Source organism: Leptonychotes weddellii, chromosome 10, assembly GCF_054177405.1.
Source record: "Leptonychotes weddellii isolate Sample4059 chromosome 10, ASM5417740v2, whole genome shotgun sequence".
NCBI lineage: Eukaryota > Metazoa > Chordata > Mammalia > Carnivora > Phocidae > Leptonychotes > Leptonychotes weddellii.
Window position 1 is genome coordinate 120,746,281 of NC_138378.1, and position 21,928 is coordinate 120,768,208.

A 21,928-nucleotide genomic window follows, 5' to 3' on the forward strand; every position below is an offset into this window, starting at 1 on the left:
GGAATTAAATCATCATCTCTTGTTGGAAACCACCACTATATTTGAGCATATTGTGAATTTGGAGTTATAATGTCTTGCTCATGTTTTTCATGAGAATGTAATGACTTATATGGAAAAACATGGCACCCGGTCTACCTATAGGTATTCAGCTGATGATAGTTACATAATTTTCAGAGCCTCTTCCTCTCCTCTAGAAAATGAAAAAAAAAAAAGATATTTTAAAAAATAAATAACCAACCCTTTTGATCCCTCCCTTCAAACTCTTTCCCCTATTTGAATTTCTCATCTCAGCATGTCTATTCTAACTGCTCCCATCAAGAACTCACTTTGTAGCCAACACATGAGCAAATATTTTTGGCTCTACTTTTAAAATCCATCCATAATCCAACTGTTTTTATTGGTTATTGGGCCATCCCCATATTCTGGTCCAAAACACCATCATCTCTCCCTGGAACATTGAAATATCTAATCGTACCGTTTCCTCCTACCCTTGCTTCCCTTCTGTCACTACTTGGGAAAGCAGCTAAGGGCATCCTTATAAAACACAAATCCGATCACTTCACTCCTGTTTCCAAAACTCTCCAGTGCTTTACCTCTGCACACCAAGTAAAAGTCTAAGCCCCTCCTGTTGCCTATAATGTAGCCTGTGGTCCCAAATGTATACTTCATTTCTAGGCAGCCCATGAATTGTGGCCACTAGCTCTTTCAATACTGAAGCATTACAGGGAAACAGGAAGTCTATTACAGAACAAGGAAGAAAATAAGGTAACAAGAGAAAAAGCAAAGATGGGAAGAGAGCTTGACACTCTTATTTCCATTCTTGAGGTATTCTTTTTTTTTTCCCCCAGGCTGACACAAGGCTTGAACAATAGCCTCAAGACTGCCTTAAAACTCTGGAGTGAGAGCAAGCTTCTAAATGTCCACTTCTCGGGAACCAAGCCAGCTGATGAAGAGCACATTGAGTTCTGCCACTGGTTGGCAAAAATTTGAAAAACTTTCTTTCTGATATCATCTGATATGGACCAAACTGAAAGACCTGAAGAGTTGACACTCTGCTCAATTTATGGGGAAGATTCCTCAGTGATACAGAGTGTCTGTGTGTGTGTGTGTGTGTGTGTGTGTACTGCATTCTAGCAATGATGATTCATGTTATCTAAAGTGGATGAGTAAGGCTGTGGGAGAGTTGGCTGCTGTATGTGAAGCCTCATTGCTTTTCTGAACAATGACAAGAGATTGCATGGGTATTTCTGGACCCTTTCAAGCACTCTTATGGACTATACTTCTGAAGAGCAGCATGGATCCAAAACTTTACCTATTAAGGAAAATAAAAAGAACTCAGAAAACAACTTAGCCGTAGCTACAGAGTTTTGAATAAAAAAGGTTGGACCACAGACCACCATCGTCCCAGAAAGGACTCAAAAACAGGTAATTTTCCTAATAAACGTATTGACTGTGTACTCCAGTCAACTAGTAAATAATAGAAATGAAGTCACAGAGATAAATATCACTGAAAAGGGAGTTATAGGGATTCATAAAAACCTTTTAGAAAGAATTAAGTTATAAAGAACTGTGCAAATGGTAGCACACTTAGTAAGTTAAATAAAATAGGAAAACAATAAATTGGCTACAAAAGACCAGGACAAAAATTCCTGAGCACTCTCTCCATGCCCCAGCCCCCATCCCAGTTATTTTTTTCAGGGAATGGACATATGACCTAATTTAGCCAAATAAAAATCATCCCCAAGGCTTTTTTTTTTTTTTTAATTGGAACAGAGAAGAGAAGCAACAGGCTAACAGCCTTCCTCCTGTGGTGAAGCAGGAGGTGGGCAGGTGGGTGGCCACATTCCTGATGCATCGAAAAAGCCAGCCTGGGATGATGGAGTCCACATGCTGAGAGAAACAGAGATGGGACATAGTGGGGAAGAGTCCTGGTGTCACCCACGGTGTCTGGAAGACCTTCTAGCAACATGGTTGTTTCAGTATGGACATCTGGGCCAGTGAAGTCCCCATGTACCTAAGCTCATTCAAGTAACATTTCTGTCACTTATAACCAGACATTAGTGGTTAAGGCAAAGCACTACAGATTTTTGAAAAGAAAATTTATAGCTTCCAAATTATCAGAGTAAAAAAATATATACAAGCTAACACATACTTACAAAGCAAAATTTTGAAAGCAAAATTATCAGTATATTTGGTTAAAACAGAAAAAGAACATCTAAAAGGAAGGTCGACATTAAAATATTGAAATTATTTCAAATAAAACACTCTACAGGAAAATCTAATTGGGTAAAAAAAGTCCAATTATGTAAAAAAAATGGGCAAATGCAAATGGACACACAGTGTGAATGTAAATTGTCTAAAAGGCAGAGATAGCAGTATTATTGAAAAGCAAAGTAAGGTTTTGTGCAAAAGAATAAATGATTAAAACAGAATCATTTTAGTTGATGAAAGGTTTAATAAAAAGAACTCCTATGAACATTCATGTTCTGTTTAATTTTACTTAGAAATAATTAAAGCAAATTTTGTTTTTTGGGGGAAATTCTGGTGGAAACCCAAGAGTAATACCAGATATTATGACAGCACTCTCAGTCTGAAAAAATCAAATAGACAAACCAAAGAGGAATTTAATAACATAATTGTAAAATTTTTCCACATGTGTACATATTTTTATCTAAAGCCTACAAATAAACAATATACTTTCCTTTCAAGCTGAATGGAATACAGAAATAATACTTTAAAGAGGAGTGTTTCACATTCACTTGGTTTTTTTAGAACAGATCACCAGAGTTCAGTTACCATTTTACAGCCAGAAAGTCCAAAGGGCAGGGAGCAAACAGCCTCTCACTTTGTAAAACTTGCCTGTCGTGGAAAAGGTTTCTATTCTTTCTCATGGAAAAAAAACTTTCCCTGTAAACTGTCCTTCCCTCAATGACAGTTGTTTAGAATTAAAAGGCTCACAAAACCTTTATCCAGAAGAATTCCAAAGTACATTTCAAGCATGAGCACTATTAGGGTTCCATCAAAGGGCCAAGTTGTGACAATGAAATGAGCTCTGACTGTTAAACGTGCATTTGCTCACACACTCACCATTCGCTGAATAAATATTTATTCTGCACTGACTGTGAATCAGACATTATACCAAGGCATACAGAAGTGAGCGATGGTGGTTTCACGTCAATTAAATTATTACGTAGATGTTAAAAGTGCTGTGAAGAAAAGGAACAGAATGCCAACAGTGAACGTCTGATCTTCAAAGACCAAAAACAGGCACAATAATGAAATTGAGAAGCAGAACATCCAAGACAGGAACTTCTATTTTCAAAATATCGAAGAGTTACCTGAAGTGCTGAGCTGCTTTCCTTGTGTTTACAACCGAAAGACAGATGCCTACTTTTCAGGATTAGGGTGAGGAATAAATGTAACAATAAAAAACAATCACTTGCTCTATGAATGTTCATAGGTAGACAGTGGACAACAAAATTCACAGGCTTTGAAGCTAAACAGATGGGGTTCCAACCTTACTTACCATAACTTTCCTTCTTTGTTTCTGTTCTGTAAAGTGGGGGTAAAACATTAATGTGAAATGCATGAAATTGTGGATATTGGTGTGACTCACAACAAACCAGGTTGCTGTTTCAACAGCGGCTTCTCCTGAGGAGCTGTGAGGAGTTGGTGGCATAACCCGGAACCCACTCCCCATCTGATGGGTGCCCTTCACCCCCGAGTGTTTGAATCATATATAGGAGAAAGGGAAGCTCCTGGTTGCATGCATGTAGTCATAAAAGTTGTGCTCTTCTCCTTCACCGGAAGCCTCTGTGCAGCAGGTGAGAACAGGCTGTGGGATTTGAGCAGAACCCAGGTGTGGCTCCGGTGCCCACCACAGGTCCAGCTCCCAACTTCTCTGGATGTTCAGAAAAAGAAGGGGAGGATCTCTTTCACTTCTACCCTGGGAGGCAAGTTCAGCTTGCAGGAAATAAGCTTTGGATTACTAACAGTGTGTAATCGAAATCCATCTTCAGCTTTGTTGTGTGAAAGGAATGTTTCAGTGTTTGACATCTTGCTAAGCTAGTACCCACCCAGAGATGGACCTCATTCATCAATACCTACATTGTCTCTCTGGTGTCTGCTCACCAGTGTGGTTCAAGGTGAAGGGGCATGACCTCCTTGACATGTCATATACTATGTAGCATGGATGGGGGGGCATATTGATAGTAGAATCATAATTGAGGGAGGGCCCGCCAACCCTTCCTGCATGTGTGGATATTAACACAGAACTACATTTATGGGAAGGTGGTGGAAATTACAGGAAGTTCAAAATTAATCAACCTGCTATCCCAACTACCCATGCCTCAAGACTGGTGCTATGGGCCTGGAAGAGGGAAGAGCAGGGATTATGACAAGGACACAATTGTGACTCAGTGAACAAGTTCAGCTCCTTTCTTGTGAGGACTAGGGACACGAGTCACTCACAGACATTTCCAATATGCACCACATCCAGGGCCAAGTCACCATATATGGTTTTCTTATTGATTGATTTATCTACAGTATAGAGCAAGGTAGAAATTAATTCTGTTTTGCGGATAACAATTGCAACAAGCACATGGTCTCACTTTCCTTAAAATAACTCATTGAGTGCTTAAACCCACCTGGAAACGTGTATATCCAGACTCCTCACTTTCCAGCATGTGAACATGCACACACTTTGGAGACATATGATGTACCTTCACCTTACAAACCAAAATTTCGTGGCCCCTCCAAACCCTGTAGACAGCTGGGAGAAGCCCCTCCCATGAACATGGCATGATGTTTCATCTTCCTCCAAATAACATGGAAACACTTTGCCAGTTTTTTAAGTCTTACTTCATACACAATCCTGGGATTTACCAATTTAAGCATATGATTCATCTCCTCCTTTAGAAAGGACCTAAATACCACATGATGGTGTGGTCTCTATAATAGATAACCAAGAAAAATATTATTTCATACACAATCCTGGGATTTACCAATTTAAGCATATGATTCATCTCCTCCTTTAGAAAGGACCTAAATACCACATGATGGTGTGGTCTCTATAATAGATAACCAAGAAAAATACATGAACCTCAAAACATGTTTCCAAAAAAAGTAACTATTAACACAGTACCTGAAACATATAGCTTTTAAGTATTTTCAGTCTGGAAAAACAAAACATGTTTCCAAAAAAAGACTATTAACACAGTACCTGAAACATATAGCTTTTAAGTATTTTCAGTCTGGAAAAACTGAAAGTTCTAAATGTTCTCTGATAAGAAATTAACTTGTCTTTCTTCTATTATGTAGACTACAAGTCATTAAAAGGAAATTTGGAAATAATTTTAATGGTATAAGAAAATATTCACTATGTAAAGGTTTGATTCCTTGTATGTTAAACAAATGCACAGTCAGAAGAAAACTCAATAAAGTGTTACCTGTGTGTGTTTCAAGTAGTTTTCGTTTCCTTCTCTATGAGTTTTCTATATTTTCCATGAGTATTAAGAAAAAGTTATAAGACAAAAAATTATAAATATAATAATTAAGAAAAATAAGGCAAAAAATATGATTCTACTTGTATTACCCAATTTTTAATCCAAAAGTGACTTTAAGAGTATTCCAGGGGTGTCTGGGTGGCTCAGTTGGTTAAGCACCTGACTTGATTTCAGCTCAGGTCATGATCTCAGTGTGGTGAGATCAAGCCCCACATCAGTCTCTGTGCTCAGGGTGGAGTCTGCTTGAGATTCTCTCCCTCCCTCTCCCTTTGTCCATCTCCCCTCCCCATGCCTCTCGCTCTCACTCTCTAAAATAGATAAATAAAATCTTTTTTAAAAAAAGAAGTATTTCATATAAGTACATATGCTTTTCAAAATAGTTTTGGTGATTTCCAAGGAAAGATATAATATTGTCATTGTTAATTGGTAAGAAATCAATAGGTTAAGAACAGCACATCCCTGGAAAATGGAAGTTGAATAGTCTTTTTTACTCTACACCATAATAATTACTTTACATTTTTCACCTAGTAATTAAGGCCCAAGGGCAGGGCATTTCTTAGCAGCTAATAAGCATCAGAGTTAACTGCCGAGGATGAGCTTTTCCTTTATTGCTTAATTATATCAAATCAATTTAGTTTTCATTTTTCTTCAAAGCAGAAGTGTCTTTTAGTAAACCAATTTCACACATTTCTGAATATGTGCTTGTAAAATGAATGACTGTATACCTCATTCTATTATATTAGTATCTTTTATGACATCAGAGATGTGTATATATCAAAAATATTGCGTTGTAAAGAAAGCAGCAAATATTTCAAGACATATTTAAAAGAGAATTAATAACTCGCTGATAAAACATTACTTAATAAGAGAAAAATGCCACCAAATAAAAAGACTAAAAGGAAAAATATCAATCCTAATGTGGCCTGAGGTGGAAGGCAGAGAAATGAGTCATAGAAGCGTCTAATTGAACAGATGCCCTGTTCTTGCACAAGAACTTCCAGTAGGCAGACAGAGGAACCACATTTGTCTTTGTATTACTGCACTTTGGAATATAGATGAGAGAAAAGTCTACCATAAAATTTAATTTTCCTATTGTCTTTCCTACTCACTCTCGGTGGGACCACACCCATTCCACAGGTAAACCCCCTGTGATCACCATGAACGTCATCCAGGATGGCAGAAAGGGATTGTGCCCATATCAACCATGCCAAAGGCAGAGCCCCTGCGAGCACTGGGCTAACCAGGGCCATGAAACTGAACAGTGGTTTCCACGGGACGGGGAGGCACTCTGGTTATGTCATAGGGGTGTAAAGGAAGAATGGCATCATGCAGGCTGATTAGTTTCCAACCCCAGATGATCGTTCCCAAGACCTTTAAAGCATTATATATATATATATATATATATATAATATATAAATTTATATTTATATATATAAAGAAATATATATATTTCTTTCTTAAGTAAAACATACATGCAGTGAAGTCTAAAAACCTTAAGAATGCAATTTGGTGATACTTTATGATTGTATATACCTGTCCATTAACCTTTGAAACCAAGAGGTTCTTTTAAGCAATCCAGAAGCTTCTTTTCAACCCAAATCCCTTCCCCAAGATAACTATTATTCTGAATTTTATCACCACTGATTAATTGTACTTGTTCTTGAATTTTATATGAATGAAATCATATCCCATATATTCTTTTATGTCTTGGTTTGCTCTTTCAAATTTATAGCTGTGAAATTCATGTATGTTGTTGCCTATAGTAGAAGTTTGTTCTTTCATTTAAAAAAAAAAATACCATAATTTACATATACATTTTGATGGTGATAGACACCTTGGTTCTTTTCAGTTATAAAGCTGCTGCAAACATTCTCATACATTGCTTGTTTGCACATTTTTAGGCATTGCAGTTAGGGATATGCCCAATTGAATGGCCAGATTATGGAGGAAGCATGTGTTTAGCTTAATAAAGACCAAAAAATATTTTCTGAAATGGTTGTACCAATACAGTCTACCATGAGCAATGTATGAATATTCTAACTGCTCCAGATCCTCATCTGTTATTGTCAGGTTTCCTATTTCTTTGTGTTTTTTGTTTCCTTCTTTTGTTTTTTGGTTTTTTTTCCTTTATTTTTACTTTATTCATCTGGTGGGTGGTAGGTGTATTAGTATCTCATGGTTTTATTTTGCTTTTCTCTGATGAGTAACAATGTAAGTAACATTGTCATAAGCATTTTGTTTATATGGGTGTACTTTTGCCTGTTTAAGTTTTTTGTCTCATGATTATAAGGTTGGCTATAATTTCCTGATTGATATTAGATGTTCTTATAATTTGGATAAAGCTTTTGTGAGGAATTGCATTTCACATAACTTCTATTTTCTGTGTTGCCTTTTCCTTCTTCTCATGTAACCTTTTGATAAAAAAAAGGGTTTTAATTTTAATGAAATCCATTATTTCAATAATCATTTTGTTAGTGCTTTTTGTGTTCTGTTTAAAAAATTGTGCTTATTCCAATGCCATGAAAATATTTTTGTCTTTTATTAGCTTGATTATTTTACCTTTCAAATGTAAATATACTCATTCCATTTTTTTTCCCTATGGCTTTTTGATCCTGTGGTATGATACATTTTTTCAGATTATAAACTATTACTTCTTCCCTATTCCTCTCCCTTCTTTCCTTCCTGAACTTGATTACATATAAATTACAACTTTCACCATGCTCCAGGGGTCTATTACCCCCGTCAGCTGCATTTTAAATCCATTTTTCCCTATGTATGCTTCAATCTGGACATTTCTTCTGGCTAATATTTATGTTTGTTTTCTTCATTTTTGTCATGTAGTTTTCAGTTCTAGAATTTTCATTTGACTCTTTACAATAGATTCAAGCTCCCTGATAACATTTTTCATTTTTTTTCCTTTTTAATATATCAATCATATTATTTTGAAGTCTCTTTCTAAAGAACCCTTGGATATGTTTTTGTTTTGTTGATTTTCTTAGTTTTTTTTTTTTCTCTTTGTTTTCAGTTATTTGGTGTTGCCTTTGTGTAAGTCTGGTAATTAATTTTCTGAGTTTCAGATACTATATATGACAATTTGTATAGGCACTGAATGATGTTGCTTTTTCTAAAAAGAAGAAGGAGGAGGAGGGGGAGGAGGAGGAGAAGGAGAAGAAACATTATTTCCTTTATGGGCAAATAACATGCAGATCACATTGATTTAGTAGAGGTAGAATTTTAGGTTTGCTATGGCTGGCCTTTTTCTATGGAACTCTTACTCTTATGCTATGGCTTTCTCCCTGGAATATAGGCCTTCCAGGCTTTTGGCTGACTGACTGGAGTATTTATTGAGGTGCCTCCATTATAACAGGTCTGGAAGTCCAAATTTTACTTCTTAGCACTGAGAGGCCATAAATACCTTTGTTCATCATTTTATGCCCCCAGATGTTGCTGTTATTGTTGTTGTTATTTTTTAAGTGAGTTTTACTCTGCACATAGTGAAATTTGAAGTCATCAATCCTTGTAGATCACACTGGGCTTCACTTAGCTCTTTCTCTACCCTCTACCTCAATTTTCCAACTCTGAGACAAACCCGGAATAAAACTCTCTCCCCAGTTGATCAAGACTTTTGTCAACTCCTGGATGATGATTTTAGTTTGTTTCTATTCCACATAAGGCAAATTGTCTATAGCCCTAACGGGTGAAAAAAACAATAGAAAGTGGGGGCAATTTTTATAGGATTTCTCTCTGACATTCGATCCCTTGTGCCCAGTCTTCCTACTCTGTACTCCAGTATTTCAAAATAACTACTCTATGTATTTATTTAACCAAGGCAGGAAGATTAGGCAAATACAAGCCACTGTTTAATAGCAGAAGAGAAAGTCTGCTTCTTCCATTATTTGATTTTGCACTGAGGGAAAAAAAGGTAACTTTTAATAAATTACATCATAATCTTCAAGCAAATATGTATGCTTATGAAACTTCTTTAATAAATTCCTCTATATAAAGACTTGATGTATTTGCTCAATAATTATTATATGTTTGTATGAATTTATGAAATAATATATTTATTTTAAAAATCTTTTTTGAGACCTTAAAATAAAATAAAATAAAAATCTTTTTTTTTTTTTAAAGATTTTTTTATTTATTTATTTGACAGAGAGAGATACAGCGAGAGAGGGAACACAAGCAGGGGGGAGCGGGAGAGGGAGAAGCAGGCCTCCCGCCGAGCAGGGAGCCCGATGTGGGGTTCGATCCCAGGACCCTGGGATCATGACCTGAGCCAAAGGCAGACGCTTAATGACTGAGCCACCCAGGCACCCCATAAAAATCTTTTTTTGAGTGCCAATTATGTGACAGGTTTTGAATTCTCCAGAAATTCTAAAATAAATAGGAAATCAACTCAGCCTGAAGGAGTTTAAAATTTATTGAAGGAAAAACATTAGCATTAAAAATGGGTGAGCAAGTTGCTGTGGTAACCAGAAGGAATGAACCTAGCCACCAAAGAAGTCTTCCTGGAGGAAGTGACATATGAGATTAATCCTGAAGTTTAATTATTGTTTAGTCAGGTAATGCTATGTATGAATTTGGGGGGGTAGGCTTAAGCCTGTGGGTTTGTAAACTAGGGAATTCTAAAAAATGGGAGTAGCATTTGCAAAACACTGAATATGAAAGAAAACATAGATTATTGAGAGACATGCAAATGGTATGGAACCTCAAAATAAAAAAAAAATTTAAAAAGGAGGTTAAGAAATGAGCCTGCAGAAGTAATCATATTGTGGGGAATCTTTTATGTCATGGTAGGGAGTCTGAATGGGACTACAGTCTGAATGCTACAGCTATCAGTGAAGGATTTCAGACAGTGACCATAATTAGATGGAGATATTATTCTGGAAGTATTGGTGAATTGTGAAAAATGGTGAAAAGCCAGGTCAGAGCCTGAGGCTGTAATCTGGGCATCAGCTAATTGGGTCTCGAACCAAGGTTGTGAATGTATGATTAGAAAGAAGTGAAAAGCCAGTACATCAATCTTTTTTCAGTTTTTTATCATCATATGCTTGAAAAAGTCAAATTAATTATGTGTTCATAGAATTAAATCAATGCACATCTCCCAGACAACAGAAACCAAGTTAATTAAAGCACTGGGAGCATATGGAATGCCTTATAGCCTATTTAAACTTACTGTCACTTCAACAATGACATTCTTGATTAGCGCCCAGAATAATGGTTACTCTGGTCTAAGGAATATTAAACTTTTTATTACTCCAGGAGGCCAGTATGACTAGATTAATGTAATGATAGAAACAACCATCTAAATATTATAAGAACCAAGAGGGAAAACATGATATTAAAATTAACTTAAATCAACACCAATCTAAGCAAAACCCTAAATGTAAGGAAGGTATAGTCTATGTTTTAAAGAGCCATGTTATCTTGCATTTTCTTGTGGTTCACTGGTTCTTGGTGGCAAAAGGGAGTTGAAAGTTCATCTCACCTAGGGAGCTTTGCCGATCAAGCCCCACTACTCACTCACCACCCCACAATGACATGCTGACATGTTTAGTGCACTTAAAAGTCACTTACAGCATGTAGTAACATGTAGATTCCAAGACCCTAGCTCTGGAATTCTGAATGCCATAGTTCTGAGAAAAGACAAGAAATATGCATTTTTAAGGAACATCTCAGTATTTTGACATTCATAGTTTCCAGATTACTGTTCTAGGAAGTGAAGTGGTGGGTTTATGTAATTTAACAATGCTGCATACATTTATTATCGACCAAAAGGTAAGCAGGTTTAAAAGAACAAACAAATCTAGGTATTTAGAAGCTAGTAACACATAAAAGTTATTTTAATAAATGAAACCAGAAAATGTTCAAGGGTGATGTATGTGTATATTTAATTGATTTGTAGATTGACAGCTATTTCCTAAACCTGAACTAATTCATGGGGGAAAAGATAGATTTGACCATATAAAATTTTAAAACATTTGTGAATTACAAGCATTATAAACAAAATTAGCATGTAAACAGACTAGAAAAAAGCTGTAGACGGCATCTAAACTGTCCTTATAATTTAATAAGAAAAATCAATAGAAAAAATAAACCAATAGAAAACCAATAGAAAAATGGGCAAAAGAGATGAACAAGCAAGATGTAGGAGAAAAATTAGTTGAAAATATTTTAAATGTTCAATTTCACTGTTGAAGAAAACAAGGGTAATGGTAAAAGTGGGGTAGAATTTTCTTCCTTTCAATTTTGCTAATTTTTATTTTAATAATACTTAATGCAAGAAAGGATGCCAGAACTATGACCATAAATTATATGAAGTTTTATGTTTTTGAGCAAATAATGAGATATGTGCACATAGACTTCTATGGAAAGATATTTAAGATGTCATTATACATAACATTAAATTGGATACCTCACAGTGTTTAATAGTAAGGTCTAACCCATTGCAAGTGTAGAAACTATAAGTAAGTCTCATCAGGACAGTCCTTTATTGCATAAAAAATTACACTGGACCAAAAGAAGAACAGTAAGAATCCTAAGAATAGTAACAGCAACAAAACAAGCAAAACTCTTGTTCCATTATTTTAGGAGTGTTGTTTCTACCACTTATTAAAAATTCAGATCACTGAGGGACTGGGCCTACTTCAAATGCACAGAATCCTAATTTCTGGGCATTGGACCTACATATCTACAATCCTTTTAAGAGGACTGTCTTTGTTTGTTTGTTTGTTTGTCTGTCTGTTTGAAGATATTCAAGATAGAGAACCATTGTGGAAAACTACTTCATTCTTTACTTAGTGACTCTACTTATTTCTTAGGAAGTGTACACTGCACTGTCTAGTTGAAATTCAGGCTCAAGGACCTTAATTGCAGTGAGTCTACCTGACTAAATTCTACAATCCCTGGCAGGGGCTCTCTCTTGCAAGTGACCTTTTAATGCAAAGAAAATAGCACCCAGAGAATCTTCTTTGTCTGCTAAGTCGTCACCTAAGCCACATCAAACCTGTTATGGAATGAAGCTTGGCATTTATTCTTAAAAAGAAAGTCTTCATCCGAGCCTGGGTGGGGATAGTTCAGACATGTTTGAGGTATCCATCCCTTATTATTGCATCAAGAAAGAATTCTAATATTGAGCTTTCAGTGGCATTCTGAGCATGGAGGGACATGCTGAACAATTCACACTGTCCACCAATTTGCTTTGGGGCACACTTAGAGGTTCGTGCTATCATGTTAGCCCATCTGCATTAGGGCAGCGAGGTATTAGATGTGATATTCTTCACTTACATCTGAATGGGACAACAGAAGCTTGTTGTCAGAAGCAAAAACATCTGGCAATACAAGTGGTAAACAACTGTGCTTGAGCTCTGATTTTGAGATGGACATATGAGTACTTCATTTTATTTGGATGACTGTATTATAATAAAAATTATGCCCCTAGGTTTTCCTTACAAAAGCAATGTATACAAATCCTTAACCAAAGAGTCAAGTTCCTTTGTCCCCTAGAAATTTTTGAATCTTGTTGAATCTTGTTATGCTCATTAACTGAAATATTCTAAAAATACCCTACATTAAGTCAATTTGGGGCAACCAGATGAAAGTTTAGGGTTGCTTCCCTTGAACAATCTCTACATATGCTGAAAGCAGAAAGACCGAGACAATGTAATGACTACGTTTTGGAAAAGTTGTCATTTTTTTCTTCACATTCATCATCTCATGTGTGTACTTTTCCAGCTAATTTCATGATATCAACCATGGGAAAGGAATCTTCATTATCGGGGTGAGGCCAGAATATCTAGACTCAGTGTCATCTTCCAAATTTAAAAGCAAAGATTTAGTCATATGTATTGAGTACAAAGGAGTCTGAAGAGACATACATGGTAATCTAATTAAGGAAGTAGACAACTGCCCTTAATGGAAATTCCCAACATGTATTAGGATGTGTTAGGAATGCCGAATCCTTTGTACAACTCCTCTGCTGTTGGAATAACCAGGTGGACTGGTTTCGGTGCGCATGTAACTTTGTTCTGAGGAAGGTTTTGTTTAGAAGGTAGGTTTCTGGTGCATTAGACACCTTTGTATTTTGTCACAAAGATGGTACGAATGGATCCCAGAAAGGAGCTAGCACACAAGTATAGCTCACAGTACTGGGGAGTTTGGGCTATTGAGTGGGAGAACAACAATAATTAGTAAAATGTCAGGGCAAGATTGACTGCCAGGTGTATGTACAAAAGCCACAATTCCTCATCAAATTTAAGTACCGGTTTTTTTCTGTAAGTATCTCTGGAAGAAAAAGGGCAATATTTTGTCATAGCTTTGGAAACTTTCAAAATTTGTACGGGGCGGGGGAGCGCCTGGGTGGCTCAGTCATTAACCGTCTGCCTTCGGCTCAGGTCATGATCCCAGGGTCCCGGGATCGAGCCCCGCATCGGGCTCCCTGCTCGGCGGGAAGCCTGCTTCTCCCTCTCCCACTCCACTGCTTGTGTTCCTGCTCTCGCTGTGTCTCTCTCTCTCAAATAAATAAATAAAATATTTTTTAAAAAATTTTGTACAGGGAAAACAAACTTATCATCCAAATAGTAAAGAGCAGGCCTTACATTGCCTACATAGGAGAATACTAGAAGAAGCCATATAACTTGAGAATTTGAAACCCATCAAGACCTGAATATAGTGGCACTGACCTCCTGTGATGAGAGATGATTAAATCTACTGCTACCTGAACTTGGACACCAGGGTTTCCCTCACACTGCAGCACCTTGAGCCTAAAGCCTTAAGCATCAGTGGAGTATTGGTTCTCAAACCACATTGGCTGATGGGAAGAGAACTCCAAGAGCCAGCAAGATGATGCTCCCTGAAACAACATTTCTGAAGCAAAAATCTAGATTATTGGGTTAGGACTAAGATGGGTATAAAATTAAAATTATTTGTTTATTATATATATAACCTATAAGTCACAGAATAAGTGTTCCATGTTCTGAGTTTGAACATAATCTGGTATCAGGATAGCTGATCAGTACAAACCTTCCTCATGCCTATAGTGTGAACTCCACCGAACACTTTTTAAAGGAGAGAGTGAGGAGGCCACAGATGAAGGGGGAGGCAGGCCTTTATTTAAAATAGATCATGGAGGACCTTTTAAAACCATATTGTCACCTTTCTCTAAGTGGCCATATAAACTATTACAGAGTTTTGAGCAGAAGGTTGACCTGTCCTGATGTGAACTGTAACTGAAATTTCTGGCTGCTCTACAGAGTCGAGAGTGGAGCAGTAGTGGGAGCAGGAGAGCAGGTGCAAGTGTAAACAGTGACTCCCTTCAGGGTGGTTGCCGTGAAGGTGGCGAGTAAGTGGTCAGTGTCTGGATATGCAATATTTTAAAAGAAGAGCCAACTCGGTGAGCTGATGTATTGAGGTCTGGTGTGAAGAAAGAACAAAGTTAAATTCTACAAAAAGATGTATGGTTTAAACAACCAGAAGCAAAGAGTTTTTGGTTTGTTTGTTTGTTGTTATTTTTACTTACTTCGGGAAGGCTGTTGAGAAACAAGACACTGGGCTAAAAAAAAAGAATGAAATGTTTTGAACATACTGATCTGGAGATGCCTGTAATTGAGATAGCACAGCTGTGCAGGGAGTTGGATGTAAATCTTAGTTCAGGGGAGAGGGATAACCTGGAGATCAAATGTATGGACAATCAGCATATAGAGGGCATTTAAAGAAATGAGAAGTAAATCACTAAGAAAATGAGTGTAGGGGAGAAGAGGATGAAGCACCGAGCCATGTGTCACTGTTGAGGATAAACAAGAAATAGAAGCTGAGCAGGAGCAGCTAGTAAAATAAGTCATCTAAGTTGCTAGTGAGATGACCAGAAACCCAGGAGTCTGGGGTGTCCTGGAATTAGAGTGAAAATCACAAGGTTAAGTTAGTGTCAATTGTGCGAAATGCTGCTGATAGATCAAGTCAAATAAGGGGAATTAACCACTGAGTTTAGCAATGGAGAAGTCACTTATGGAAGACAGTTCTCCCAATAGATTGCTGGAAAGGAGAGCAGAGAAATGGGGTGGTCACCAGAAGGGGATGGGAGGAGGGTTTGGCTTTGTTTGTTATGGTTGCTTTTTGTTCAAGCTGGGAAATTACAGCAATGTTGATGATAATAGGAGTCATGCAGGAAAGAGAGGGAAAAAGAGTCAGCAGAGGACAGAATAACCTGTCACAGGAGCACCATTCTTGAGTAGACTAGAAAAGACAGATTCCACCACATGAAGGGAGGGGCTGGGCCAGGTAAGAGGAGGGCTGGCTCAGCAACTGGAAGGAAGATGGATACTGGGGGGCAGCTGGATGTGGCTGAGCAGCAGCAAGGGTGGAAAGTGGGTACGTTTTCTCCTCAGTGCTTCCATCTACTCAGCAAACTGGGGAGCAAATCATCTGCTGAGACCGAGGATGGAAGAAGAGGTGTAAGAGGTTTCAGGAGAGGGCAGAAAGGTTGAAACAGCCTCTGGATCAGAAGAGTGACAAACTGAATGGACTCAGGAATCTGGTAGTATTTCTCAGTGACATTAAAGGCTGACTTGACATTAGTGGTCATTAATTTCAGGTAAAACCAGTCACCATAGCTCTATGTTTTCTTCAAGAAAACATGAAAGCAATTGTGAGGTTATATCCTTATTCTTAAAGAAAGAAAAGCCAGGGCTTCTTTGCTGCTCTCCTGAAAGCAAGGCTACCATTGTGCTGCCTGATAATGACTAAGATGGGTTGTTAGCAGTAATGAGCAATTTCCTCATCTTCTACCCAACAGTAAGACCAACAGTGAGACAGTTTTCTCAGGCACATTCCAGCTCAGAAGAAACGTACATAGGTGCATTTATAAGAAATTACAGTGATATGTGAACATTTTTTAATCAAACTGAGGACCTAGTACTAGACCTACAATCAGCTTTATTCCTTGAGAAGGCTTTGAGTTAACTCTGTCCTGGATGCTACTCTGTATACTTACATCAAAGTCCTGGAATTAGAATCAGTGCAGTTTCTGAAGAGTAAATCTTCCCAAACATTTAATTATGTCTCTGGTCCCTAGTCCATAAAAAGCACATAGGTATCACAGATATTGTCTATGTTGACTTCATTAGGTACTTTGTCTACAATAAGCTTAAAGCCAAATCTGTTTCCTTTCTAAAAATTCACTTTCCTTTTCTCTCATATGATGGTAAAAACTAATTTATAGAGCTGTTTCGATGATTAAATAATGTATGTAAGTCACCTACTATAGTGCCTGAAACATACAAGATAATCAATGTTTGTGGTTATTGTTTTGATGGGTTGGCTTAAAGTAGATTAAGGAGGGAAAGCTGCTATGGACTGAATGTTTGTACACCCTGAAATTTATGCATTGAACCCCTAACACCCAATGTGATGGCACTTGGAACTGGGGTCTTTGGGAGGGGATTAGGTCTGAGGGTGGAGCCTTCATGATGGGCTTAGTGCTCTTATTATGAGAGACATGAGAGAGCTTGCTTCCTCTCTCTCTCTGATTTCTGCCATGTGAGAAACCAGGAAAAGGGCTTTCACCAGGACCCAACCACAATGGCATCCTCATCTCAGTCTTCTAGCCTCCAGAAACTGTGAGAAATTAATGTTTGTGATTTAAGCTGTCAGTCCCTGATATTCTTGTTATAGCAGCTTCAACTAAGATACAAGCATATAGTAATTCTCTGAACTGAGGTCACATTTTTAGAACACCTCATGGTCTCAGACCTGGGCATGACCAGAAAAGAGGAAGAGCCAACCACAGGGAAGATTCCTAGATGGCCACCATTGCAGTTTCTCAATCCCTGCTCTTTCTGTTTACAATTTCTGTAAAACCAAGGATAAGATTCTCCCCTTTACAAAGGGGTGATAGGGAACATCAGACAAGGCATGAGGTTGGTGGTGAGAAGGGGATGTTCAAGTGTGCAGATATGGCACTCTTGAGACACTGGGCCATACCCCAAGAATACAGAGCCCAAGACAAGGAAATAGGTCCATGAAATACTGCGCAAACACATTTTCATGCACATTCACAAGTACATGGTCTCAGATTCATGAACCAGACAAAGGGAGACAAAAGTTCTACTAAATGAAAGAAAGAAATTGTGCCTGTTAAGCCAATGTGAGCTGGGAACAACCTGAGACCATCAACACATACTCTATCTTCTGTCAATGTAAATGTCAATTCCCTTTAGTCTGAAAAATCATTTTGTCTCCAGAAATTCATGATCTATCTGTTCTTATCCTTTCCTTCAGTAAAATGAAGTAGACCACAATCTTTTCACTGGGGAAAGTACATTGGAAGCCATATGCAATTTTTGGAATTAATACCATGAACTCTGACTTTGCCCCACAACCAGTGACCACGTCTTTCAGAATTATGACACCTTTGGCATCATTCTTCAGTATCAAACTGAAGTAGCAAACATTATAGAATTTTACACACATAATAGGATCATTCAGAGTGTTTCAGGCTAATTCATACCCCTACGGGTTCCTTACTACATTTCCAAAAATATTTTCAAACTTCATATGAAAGTTTTTTCACATACAAAATTTACCTCTCTGAGATAAGAAATCTTCATTAATCACACTCAAACTCCCTTTAGTTATCCCTACTAAAGCTTGTTGTTTGGGGTTCCCAAACTGAAGGAAATTTAATTCTTATTTATTCATTAATCCAGCACTCTTATATCAAATACACTCAATATATTCTGAACTGTGCTAAGTGACATGGAAGACACAAAGAAAAATATGTAAAAACATTATCTATGCCATCAAAGTTCTTAAAATCAAAGAAACCAGGAGACATAAAGAATAGTGTAATTTATGTAAAAGTCAGAAAATTTGGTCTTTAACTTACTAGCTGTGTGATATTAGCAAATTGCAAAACTCTGCCTCAATTTTCACAAACTTAAAAAGTGAACTCTAATGTGGAAAACTTTTTCTTCTTAAGCAGTTAAAGGAGACAAATTAAGCTAACAAATTTTGATTGAACTCTCATCACACCACATGAGGTCCATCTCTATGCTGAACCAACTTTACAAAGTGGCGCTGTGCATTCACCCCACATCTCCATCTCCATGTCAACACAAAAGCGATTTCACTCAGTCTCCCATCCAAAAGTCTCTGTTCTGCTCATCATGATTTAGTCCAACAAGCATTACATCTTGCTTAATTTCTTACAAAATGTCTGTTTCCACATGTGAGGAGCTTAGGAGTCACCACTCCACCCCAACAACAAGTAAAATGCTGAACAGACCAAAAATCAACAACTCCTCTCAGATCCATAAGAGAGGGATGGACACACAGCAAATTAAATGCTGCCCCCAAGACTGGAGAGATGGACAAGAATATGGAGATTTGTGGCTTCCCAAAGCTGACCCACCAGCAGGAACCACCACAGGAACCAGTACCAGGGTAAGAAAGTGAAATTGCAAAATTGCTGGAATGTCAGTGTGGAGAACTCTGAGAGTTAAAAACTCCAAGAGAACCCAATCATGGTGGACCCCATAATACTGTAAAATTTATCCCTAGGAGCTCACCCAGGTGCTCCCAGTAAATACTGAAGAAAAACCTCTTGTGCTTCTGGCAGGGGAAGGGGGAAAGGAACCATTCTAAAATACCCCACAGCACTCGTTCTTCTTAATAAAGCCTGCCCTCAGGGGAAACCAGCTAACCAGAACATAGCTTGAGGGAGTGTAAGCATAGCCTAACTGACCTGAAGAAGGTAAATACCCAATTCCAGCCTCTTCTAGCCTTCTTGTTCCACATACATGGAAAGGAAAAACTGAGAAGCACTTGTAAAGCTCACAGTCCAGAGGCAGTCTCCCTGGAAGACTGAGACCTGATCACAGGACCATAGAACCCAACCCCATATCTCACCACCACATTATTAAAGGCCTGTTTAGAGCAGAATCTTTACCAGAACATTATGTTTGGCTATCAAAAAAAAAAAATTACAAGGTATAATAACAGACAAAAAATACAATTTGAAGAGACAGAGCATCAGAACCAGACACGGCAGAAATGTTGGAATCATGAGACCAGGAATTTAGAACAACCATGATGAATATATGCTCAGAGCTATAATCGATGAAGTAGACAGCATGCAAGAGCAGGTGGGTAATGTGAGCAGAGAGATGGAAGTTCTAGGAAAGAACAAAAAGTAACGCTAGAGATCAAACACACTGTAACAGAAATGAAGAATGCCTTTGACGGGATTATCAATAGACTGGACAGAGCTCAGGAAAGAATCTCTGAGCTTTAGGATATCTCATTAGAAACTTCTATTATTGATGAGCAAAGAGAACAAAGGCCAACTAAAACAGAAAAGAATTTCAAAGGCCTGTGAGATAACTATACAAGGTAGACATGTGTGTGAAGGAAATAGGAGAAGGAGTGAATGAGAGAAAGGAACAGAAGAAATAATTGGAAGAGCAATGACTTAGAGCTTCCTCCAAATTAATGTCAGACACCAACCACAAATCCAAAAAGCAAAGAGAATGTCAAGCAGGTTAAATGCATACAAAACAAAACTGCACCTACATTTTCAAGGTGCAGAAAATAAAAATGAAATCCTGAAAGAAGCTGGAAGGGGAAAAAAACACTTTATGTACAGAGGAACAAATGTAAGAATTATATTCAACTTCTCCTCAGGAACCAAGCAAGCAAGAAGACAGTGGACTGAAATATTTCAAGTATTGAGAGAAAAAAATCACCAACCTAGAATTCTTTTCCATACAAAATTATCCTTCAAAAGTGAAAGAGAAATAAAAACTTTCTCAAACAAACCTGAGGGAATTTGTTGCCAGTAGCCCTGCCTTGCAAAAAAGTGTTAAGAGAAGTTGTCTAGAGAGAAGGAAAATAACTTAGGTCTGAAATTCAGATCTCCATAAACAAAGAACATCAAAGAAGGAATAAGTGAATGTAAAGTAAATAAAACGTTATTTTTTTATCTTACTTGATCTAGCAAATAACAAGTTGTTCAAAACAATAAGAGGTACAATGTATTTGATTACAAATACTGACATATATCTTATGTGTGTGATAAGTACATATATGTGCTTGTGCACGCTTACATATATGTGAAATGAATGGCAAGAATGACATCGGGCAGGAGAGAAGGATCAAGATTATTTTGTCATTATAGGATATTCACATTACCCATAAAGTGGTCCAAGCTATTTAAAGGTGCACTTGGATTAGATATAAATATATATTATAAATTCTAGAGCAACCAGTAAAAAAAAAAAAAAAAAGTTAAAAAAAAGAAGTTAATTGATATGCTAAAAAAGAAAGACATAGAATCATATAAAATGCTAAGTTAAAACCACAAAAGATAGTAAAAGAGTAGAAGACAGAAATAGGAACAAAGAACAAAGAAAACAAATAGAAAACAGTAATAAATATGGTAGATATTAATTAATTGCTTTGAATGTCAATGGTCTAAATGCACCAACTAAAAGACAAAGATTGTCAGAGTGCATGAGAAACAAGATCTAGCTATCTGTTGTCTGCAAGAAACCCACTTTAAATATAAAGACACATATAGATTAAAAGTAATCAGATGGAGAAAGCCATGCCATGCTAGAAGGAAAGCAATACTGGCTGTATGGACTTCAGACCAAGTTGACTTCAAAGTAGGGAAAGTTATCAGGGATAAGGAAGGGCATTATGTAATGATAAAGTGTCAGTTCTTTAAGAAGACATAACAACCCTTAAATGCACCTGAGAACAGAGCATCAAACTACTTGAGGCAAACTGATGAAATTATAAGGAGGAAAGGATGTACCCACCACTGTGTACTTGTATACTTAGTCACCTCTCTGGGAAAAGGACAGACCCTGCCAGCAGAAAGTCCAGAAGGTAGCAGCACCATCAATAAGCTGGTAACAACAGACATCTCTAGACTCTTGCATCCAATAGCAGTAGGGTACACACGCTTCCCAAGCTCACACGGAACATTCAACAAGACAGACCACATTCTGGGCCATAAAACACACCTTACCAAATTTAAAAAAGAGTAGAAATCATACCATATCTGCTCTCAGATCACAATGAAATCAAACTAGAAACCAGTAACAAGAAGATAGCTAGAAAAGCCCAAAATATGTGGATGTGAAGCAACAGAATTCCAAATAACACATGGGTCAAAAAGGAAATCTCAAGAGAAGCTAAAAATACTTGGAACCAAATGAAATAAAAACACAATATCAAGATTTGTAGGATGCAGCAAAAGCAATGGGTCGAGGGAAATTTATAGCATTGAATGCATGCATTTAAAAAGATCTAAAATCAATAATCTCAGTCTCTACCTTAAGAAATTAGAAAAAGAAGAGCAAATTAAATCCAAAGTAAGGAAAATTAGGGACAATCACTGTACCCTCCACTAAATTTTGCTG